The sequence below is a fragment of the Acyrthosiphon pisum genome, chromosome A3, assembly GCF_005508785.2.
Source record: "Acyrthosiphon pisum isolate AL4f chromosome A3, pea_aphid_22Mar2018_4r6ur, whole genome shotgun sequence".
In the NCBI taxonomy this organism is placed as follows: domain Eukaryota; kingdom Metazoa; phylum Arthropoda; class Insecta; order Hemiptera; family Aphididae; genus Acyrthosiphon; species Acyrthosiphon pisum.
In genome coordinates this window covers 8,764,568-8,775,111 of record NC_042496.1, presented here as the reverse complement: position 1 = coordinate 8,775,111, position 10,544 = coordinate 8,764,568, and positions in this window count along the sequence as shown.

Genomic DNA, 10,544 nt, shown 5'->3' with positions numbered 1-10,544 from the left:
GGTATTAGGTACTTATATAATATCTTTGAAGTGTATATTTTTACAATTATATTTTAATTCTAAATTAATAGGTATACGGGAGGTAATATACTGCTAACTAAATTACATGTATTAGCTACTTGTTAGCGAAAGGTGTGTGATATGTCATCGACGCAGATCAAGAGTCTATATTATATCTAGTATAAAAAAAATGGAAAAATAAAAAATGCTTGTCTATTTTTTTTTGTATTAATCTGATTAAACTTCTGCAGCTATGGCCATTAATTTCTCCACATTGTTATACAATGCTAAAATATATATTATAAAATATTAGTAAACATAGAGTTAGAAATTCATAAAAAATTTTCTTTTTAAATCTAAGATTTGAAAATGTAATACAAGATCATTCATAAGTTCGTCTATCTTTATCAAATAAAAAAATGTCTTCAAGCAAATCAAATTAAATTTTTATGAGCGTTTGAATTTCATATTTTTACAAGATTGGATATTCACTCCATTTCTCACGTAGCGGATTTTGTTATTTCGTTGTAATTCAAAAACCAATAACTGCAGATACATGGAAATTTCACTGAATGTTCATATTTTTCATTTTCTATACACCATAACATTTTGAAAATATTTTGACTATTTTTGAACTGTTTACGGAAATTATCAGTTTTCAAGTTTTTAGTTTTTTTTTCTATAAATATATCAATAAAAATTTATTTGTTGGGTAAAAAAGCGTAAAAATTTAATGCAAGGCTCCTGATATATTGTTACGATAACAGTTGAATAAAATTGAAAATACATATGCACTATTTTTTTTTATAAGATTTTAAAGTTCGAATTTTGACAAAAATTTATCAAATTTAAAATTTAGTAATTATTTTTAGTTAAAAATGTATAAAATGTTCAACTTTTATAGCTAATGATTAAAAATTTAAAACAAGGTTCCGCGTAAATAGGTTATATACTTATATATAAATTACTTTATTCAAAATAATATCATAAAATATACTTGGTAATAACATAGGCTGACTGACCGTTTTCGCTCAGAATCGTTTTTCTAATACAATGATATTATATCATTGAATTCAAATTTAACAGCATCCATTAGAGTGACCCACTTGTAACCTACTGTACAGCAGAGCGACATCCACTTACCCACCTTTTTTTTTGTTTGTTTTTCTTGACGGTTTTGAAAACTTCTAGGAAATTTTATCTTTTACTTTACCCTCATCCTCTACCTAAAAAGATACTGAAGTAGAAAATCGAAACACTTTTACTGTGCCAAAACGTGATAACAGACACAAATTAAAAACAAATAAACTCACATCATTGTAACATCTATACGCTCAGCTCAGAATCTAAAATTTTAAATAAATATTTGTACACATATACTTCACAATGAATTACAACGTATAATTAAAAATCAAAAACTCTCAAATATAAATCTATTGCAGACAACACTTTGATATATTTTATCAAATACAATATAAAACTGTATATTTTAAGGAATGAAAAATAATGAATTGCTTTGTAAACGAAACTTTTACAACGTATTCTATAGTATAGGTATATAGTAGTTGATATGGTTGTTAGCCGTTAGGTTTACATAGTTATTTCAAATTTAGCAGTAATAAGATAAATAGTAGAAAGTTAATCGAAACTATAATTTTTATGTTTTATCTATAATAATATCATCTATATAACTATATAAGTGCATAAAAACTAAAAAGGAATTGCATAACGCATTTAATTATAGTAAATATGGCTGTTTTACTAACAATTTTTTCAATGATAAAATTGCTCAAAAATGTCCGTGTAGTACGTAATTATAGATTGAAAACCGAGACATAAATTGTACGAGTAGGTATCTATATTAAAATGATAGAATTCTCATTTTCTAGAATACCATAAAAAAACTCCAAAAATGGAACCGTTTTAGAATGTGATTATAATCGCTTTTAAATGTAATTAGACAACACCCCAGGGGCCAATCTAAAACACTAATCTACTAAATTTAATGTGTGAATATAATATAATTCAATTATTGTGTATAGTAACCTGCTATACACTTGAAAGTATGTCACATTATGTAATTGTAGACGGTTTAAGCTTAACTTTTTAGTTTTAATTTCAGGGATTGTAAAAATATATTAGGTATATTTTACTCTTTCATACACCTGATAATGAAAATTCATAACTATTAATACAGTATTATAATTATTTGATAATATAGCAACTAGCAATGACTGGAAATCACTTGATTTTTTTTTATCATCAGTTGACATTAACTGTTTTTATTGTATTATTTAATGTATGAAACTGATTATTAATGCATAGTTGTTTTTCCTGAATTCTAAACTATTTTTTTTTTGTACGTGCTTAAGTACCTATAGCTGTAAGCCTATAAAAGAATGTTACAATGCATTTTCACTTTCATTATTTACCTACTACTCAATTAATAATTTAAATATTAAAGACATTTTTAAAGTAGCTCATAAATGCATAATATAAAAACTTTTCACGTGATTGACAATTAATTTGATTTAATTAAATATATAAGTAAATATATGTTTATTATAATACAGTTGTAGTAATAGTATCAATGCAATATATTATGTTTATCAATTCATAATGTATATGTATATTAATATTATGTACTATGTATGTGCCTACATATAATACCTATTACAAATTGCAATTATAATTTTTTTTAATAAAATGTTTTTATTACCTACGATGTTTTTAGAATAAATAAATAAATTTAATGATATTTAATATGAAATCGAATATTTTCAAAGTCAATTTTCGTAAAAATTATGTGGCACATGTAAATTCCACCGGAAAAGACGGGTCATAAAAATGTTGTAAGAACTCCACCCGAGAATTTATTTCTATAGAAAAGGTCAGTAGTAAATTCCGCTTCTGATATTCATGTAATCGACAGTAATTATTAGTAGTTTCGGCTTTCATCTTCGCTCCGCTTTCTATACAATAACCCTCGATTTGTAATAAAACACCCGACGAGTAGGTCAACGATTTAAAAAAGAATTTTGTTTTGAAAATGGATTATATTTTCAATAAACGTAATTTATCATTCAACAGTTATTTTCCTAAAAGTTAAATAATACAATATTATGAGATTGAATTATCTATCAAATTAAAATACAAAATTTATGGAAAAAAAAATATAAAATAAGTTAATACATTTTTACAAGGAAAATAATTTGTTTCCTAATGATTTATTCGATTTTTGGTGGTAAAATTGTTATAGCCTATAGGTACCTATTTTGATATATTAAAACTATTATTAATAATTTAACAATTTCGGTATTGCAATAATGTTATTGCAGTTATATGAGTTTTTATATACTGTAGTTAGTTAAAAAAAATTCTTTGAACAATAATAAATATTTTAAATGTATCATAGATAATATGCTGCTTACATTTATTATTATTTAGGTACATTAAGAACTAAATCACAGGTACAGGTTGTAACTCTTTGTATTGGCCTTTTAATATCATACTCTATATCATTATATAGTTATTATAAATAAAAATAAAACAGTAACTTTATAAGGGGTAGGGCGTACATTAAATTGATTTATTTAGAGTATTAAGAACATTGTCCTTAGAGCAAACAGCACTGATGTTAGGTACGTGTGAACTGCTGAGTTTACACAATCTATAGGTAATGAAAAAAAACTATGATTAAAATAATTAACCTCATAATGTTATGCTGCAGAATATCTCCGGCACGATTCTTGAAATATATTTTACAACGTAAAAATCGTTATAAACATTTTAGTAGAGGAATAATTGAATTGATAAAAAAAAACCTTAATAATAATATGTAGCAATGAACGAATTATTTAATCAATTAATTGCCATTGATGATTTCACACGAATATGCAGTATAAAGATTATCAGACATCAGATTAAAGCAAAATTATTCATTTTTCTATTATTATAAAATAATATCTAACAGTTTTTTGTCATGGTGTCTATAGTTATTTTTTTAGCAGGGCAATATAGTTCTGCTACAATTTAAATTTATATTTATTTAAAATATTTTTTTACTGTGGTATATTTATATACTTATTTTATCGAAATAACTATCCTTCTATAGTTCGTTGGACTAAGTAAATAAAGTTTTTTCTTCTTTGTGACATAAAGGCGTAAGAAATTACTCAACAAATTTTTAAGGTTAGTTTTATTCCATTATAATTTATAGTATTACATTACGTCGGTAACCTCAACGAATCACGCATATAGGTATGTATTCATTTAGTAAGTAACAAAGATTTATTTAATATTATATATATTACAATTTATATAATACTATTAGTTATTTATTATAATATACCATATACATTTAATATGTACAATCAACTTAAACAATTTTAACGACACAATAAAAATTTGGGTTGTTTTGGTTTAGTTGGCCTAAATGCCTAATAAAAGCAAAACAAATATTAATGAAAAGCATCAATTTGAAGCTCATAACTAATGCTAAAAAATAATGGATTTGCATATTTTTTAAGGTAGTTGCATATTCAAAACTTTAAAAATAACTGTTTTGTAATAATATTAATAATAAAGTATTGTATTAAAATATAAACATTTTTTTTTAACAATAATAAAAAATAATGCACTCTTTTGAATATTATTACAATTTTTGAATAATTATGAATTTTTTTAAGTTTATTTTCATATAAATTCATATTTTATAAAAAAAAGTATTAACCTACTGCAAGATTTTTTTGAATCTATATTTATGCACATATCAGGCTGAAAGATCGAAAGATCTATTCATGAAGGGGAAAATAAAGAATTACATTATGCTACAGAAGTCTCGGAAAAGTACGCTTGTTTTCAATTCGATAATATCAATAACTGTTAATGACGTAGGTTTTTCATCCATTTAAATGTACAATAAAATATGCAAATTTACAGCGTTATGTTTAAGAGGGGATGAGGATGGGATTGAGCTTCGGCTGTTAAATTTTAAAGATAATGCACAATACGTGAAATGGTTGACATGGCAAAGTTGAAAGTTATAACGTTTACAAAATTAATGTGGAGGGAGAGGACAATATTATGAGTACCTAGAACACTAAAATCCGAAGTATGACTTTGAAAAATGTTAATACTTAATAGTAGGTAGCATTGTAACAGATATCCTGGTAAGCCTGGTGGTAATCGCAATAGTTGTAATATTTCACGTGGTACATACCTTTATGACTGTATGGTTCAGTACCTAAGATTATTCCATTCAAAAATTATTTGATCCCGTGAATTATTGTATGCAAATTTACAAAAAAATACTTCAACCCACGGATGAAAGTTCTTTTTATCCGTGCTCCGACCCAAATGTTTTATCAAAAGTAATTTCAAACAACGCAAACAATTGTGAAAATATTAAGTGATCAAGATATTTGTTTTAAAGATCCAAAAATGTGTGGTCACGACTCAGGAGCAAAATAAAGAAACGAAGTGTACCTACATAATGACCGTTTTAACTCAAGTATGAAGTAACATAATCAAATTTGAATGACATTGATCAAATAATCTCAATGTCATCGAAATGTTACATTGGCCTTTATTGCACAAAGCCACAATTATTGATATTCGTTTTCTTTTATATTTAGGTAACTATAAATAATTTGATATAGGCAGGTATGTGTATGAGAATATAATATTTTACTGAAACGTATTAGCAACGGATAACAAACGTGTATTTATAACATTAAGACTCCCACACACAGCTTTGAATTAAAAATAGTCAATCTATTAATATGTTCGTCAAAGTTCATAATATAGTGATATTATATTATATTCTCTACAATATTTTACGACAGAAATACAAAACGTTAACTCGCGTCTGACCCGTAGCTAGGTACGCTTACGCACTCTATAGTTACATACAACATCACTTCGTGTATCAAACTCTTAAAACAAATTAGTTGTACCGTTTGAATTACAATCGTCATCAGTATTAAACATTGAATGAGGAGGGGGGGGGGGGGGTCGGGGATAACATATTAATTTCCGATTTCGTATCGCGTATGTAACAACGACCATATTGAAATGTTTTTTTATCGATGTCATACCCATATTATAAATATTTGTATATAACACGATGACAAATATCCCATTGAAAAACTATAGGTAGGTACACTAAGTTGTATGGTAATTTACACCTAAATCGCCAAAATTTCGTTAATACTTGCCAGTTTATTTTGAAGATAAATATATAGCTATAGCCACGCACAATACGGTTTAATTTATTCATGAACAGTGTTTGGCGTTCCTAATTCGAATAAGGTATATGGATAGTTTGTGGAATTCTACAAATAATAAATAAAATGTTTTAAATAATAGGTCTATTTATACAAATATGATCATACCTATAATAACGACCATTGTCCATTGATTCAATGTAAATGCTGAGTCAAAACTTAAATTGATTGTGTTTTAGTTATAAGGATAATCATGCCAAAGTCGTAATAAAAAAATAATCTTGAAATATCCCCTACCGGACATGACTCTATAGAAATTTGTAGCCTTGTAATTTGTAGGTAACATAAAAATAAATCATTTTATACCTAAAACCTACCTTATAGGAAATTCATCTGATAAATAAAAATGTAAGTACCGCTTGGTTATTATAATATAAAGGCGTGTGTTTATTGTGTATACCTAAACATATTCAAATAACATAAATATTATTTTGTGTCATATTTTGTCGCGTCTTTTACAAGCTATCCCGCTATCGAGCTATAGTGGATTCAACAAAATTGTTTATTCATATTGTTTTGAATTAAAATAGGAAATATTATGTAACTCTGAAATTAATTTAACGATTTGCTAAGCAAATAGAAGCACTATTTTACAGTTTAATGTTGTAAACACTCAACTGTTCTAAAGATTAACCATATCAAAAGATAGATTTAAAGTCGACAAAACCATAAAAATCAGAAATATAATAATATACAAGATGTATAATTTGTTTCATTCGAGAATCTAAATCTATGTTATCCCTATATTATCAGTAATTGTATAATTACCGAGGAAACTTAGTGTCACATGTGCATGTGCATATATGCCTGCTTCAAAATTTGTTTAGAAAAATGATTAGAAACGTCGTGATATCTTCAAAGTGACTTGAAATACAGGGTACAATGCATCTAAGTAAAAATCTACCCTACCATAACCTTCAATAACCTACCCATCCCTGCAACTATCAAAATATTCGCTACCTAAGTCTTCACAAGGACCGTCAACTAACCTGGGCTCACCACATCCATACCAAGCGAATTGACCTGAGCAACCGATCCCGTTAGCTACGACTACTCCTAACCTCTAAACACATCAATCTAAACAACAAAATATTCTCCTATATAAACTCTTATTAAAACCAATATGGTCATATGGCAAACAATGACCTTTTTATCGCAACAGTTAAACACATAGCCAAAACTCTCTACAAACGCCTCCACTCAAATCTATCCAACCGCCGTAATTCTCTAATGTGCAATATATCTCCAATATATCTACTCGAAACATCCCAGGTGACCCTAGGAGGTGACTGATAATTCATTGCAAATCGCATCCATCTATTCCTTTGTTGCTGCATTAGTTCTCAAAACGGTATCGTGAAGATTGCTAAAATTATAAATTATAATTTAGTTACATTCATATAGGTAATAATATTGTTAATCATATAACGATACACAGTTATTCGCATGGGTGTAATCTGTTGGGGGGAGGTTGGCGGTTGCCTTTTGAAATTTTATAGTTAGAACAAAGACATCGTTTTATTCCCTTGTTTGAACTCTATAATATAGTCTAACATATTGTGTATTATTACAACACATATTTTTTTTTAAACATAATGCTTTAGCTTGAATATTAATTGATTATGTTCATTTTACGTATCTATACAGTACTAGATAATAAATAATTATTATTTATGGACATAATATTTATACATTTATACTGAATAAGTATCTCTGATCTCGTATCTATTCTAAAAGTTATATCTTTTATGCTCGATATAATAATAATATGGATATAGTAGGTACTAGCTTAATATTTTGACACTAATTTAACTAATTTTGACAATTTTAAAATTTTGTAGAACTTCAAGTACTTACCTATATAGGTAATAGGTATGCTGCTTTATATTATAATGTTTACGAATGTATTGATTTATTATTGATAAGTAATTTGAGGGATGGAATCACCTTCCTACCCATTATATTTATGACATAATACAAGCAAAATATTTACAATAGTTATAGTGGTGTGAATTTTACGTAAACAATTTTTCACTATCTATCAAACAATTTTAGCAGTACCTATTTAAATGTAAGTAAGGTAAAATCATTAAATTTAGTATATTCTATTATACATTAATTTATGCCCTTAGAATTTTGTTACATTTTTTTTAGGGTTAGGCCGATACCTCTTTTTACCGATATCCGATATTCCGATACATGCAACCGATAAAAAACCGATACCCGATATATTTGTAAACCAACATTTACAGCATAAACAATGAACCGATATTAAAATATCACCGATACTATCAGCCGAAATAATATTATTATTTTACATTTAACCATTACAATTTATAATCAATGCTATTATGCTGATAGATTTGGTTTTTTTTTTTTGGGTATCGGTTCAAATATCGGTTTAAAAAAAAAAACCGATACCGATAAACCCGATACCACCAATATCGGCCGATATCGAGTATCGGTTTTAATATCGGCCCATCCCTAATTTTTTTATAGACAACCTATATGGTTTTAAAATTTACTAATAAACTTAATAACTTGGTTTAAATGTTCTATTAAAATCTTTGTTATATAATATGTATATTTATAAAACGATGAACTAAAAATTATATTTGGATATAATACATTGTAAGCCGTATAAATACATAATATTTATATATGTATAGGATATTAGAGTATTTTTATAAAGTAATACAGTTAATATAACATTTAAAATAAACAATCCTTTATTATAGTTAATACTATTAATATAATATATTCAAATTAACTGTCTGATTAGTTATTATATATTATTTAAGGAATATAATATATTAATATAAAGTAATAACAATTTTGTAGTGGTTACCGCATCGTGGTGTTTAATAATCACAATATTCTTAAAACTTATCAGTGATCCCTAGTCATAATCATTTTGTATAAAATTACCGATTTGAATTATAATCCTAATCTTATGACGATAAATAAAAAAAAAAACACAAATTTAGTGTTCGCTCGGATTTCAGAATAACAGTAAAAAATTGTACCTTACCGGTAAAATTGTACACAGTCAATTTACGGGCCACACTATAAATCCTATCAAATTTCCCACCCCTCCAAAAAAAAATGTCGGCTCCAAAAGTTACGCCACTGCAGGTTACACGTATCTTAATCATTATCACTGTCATGTCCGTGCTGCATGTATCATTATTTTATTACATTATATTATTGTTTCCTCCCGCGAATAGTTATTATGAGTCACGATGTGTGCGTGTGTGTGAAAAAAATTACGATGTGTGCAGCGATAGAGTGCCCATATAATATAATAATCATAATAATAATATATAATATTATAATACTATATATGAGCAGCGTCGGGCGTACCGTGGTATTAAATATTCTGAAGTTGGCGTCGATCGGCTGAGAGCTGCAGCGCGTACGATCGTTTTTCTTTTCCCCTTATTAATTAATTAACGTATCCGGCAACGGAACGGATACAAGTACGATACACGATGATAATAATAATATTATTATACACAACAACGCCGAAAATAATAATAATAACACGCAGTCGTGTAGCGATATAATTATTATCATCGTTATAATAATAATAACAGTAACGTATACCTGTGTAAAAGTACGAAAAAAAAAGTTTTTAATTATTGCGAGTTCGCCTTCTCTCCCGCACACGCGGCGGCAATAATAATATTCGTATGATGATAAATAATAATATAACAATATATTATTATATGATACATACTACACATAGGTATTATTGCTATATCGGTAGGTATATACGGCGATCGCACGCGTTATTATATTGTTATTAGGTGCAGTAGTTCGAACGCGGACTCGTGCGTAACGCACCTTCCTTCGAGTATAATAATATATGTACCTACACATATCGACGATCAAATGGACCGCTTCTATACGTCGTACAGCCTCCGCCGAATCGTCTCCCTCGCTCCAGCCACCGCCGTTAATGTCGCAGTTCCGGTCGCGCGACCCATATCATATCATACTATGTACACCCCGAATCGTACATAGGTATTATATTTGGTACTTACAGTGAAACCTCTAAATACCGGACACCACTCGGTCGCTGAAAATGTGACCGCTATTTGGAAGGGTCCGCTATTCAGAGGTGATATAATACAGTACGCAGAGTGGCCACCGTGTGTGTTTTGCCCGTCAATTTCGGGCACGTCTGTTCATCACGTATAGGTACCTATTTACCAGGTGGTCCATTTAAAAAAAAAACTCATTATTTCAATACTA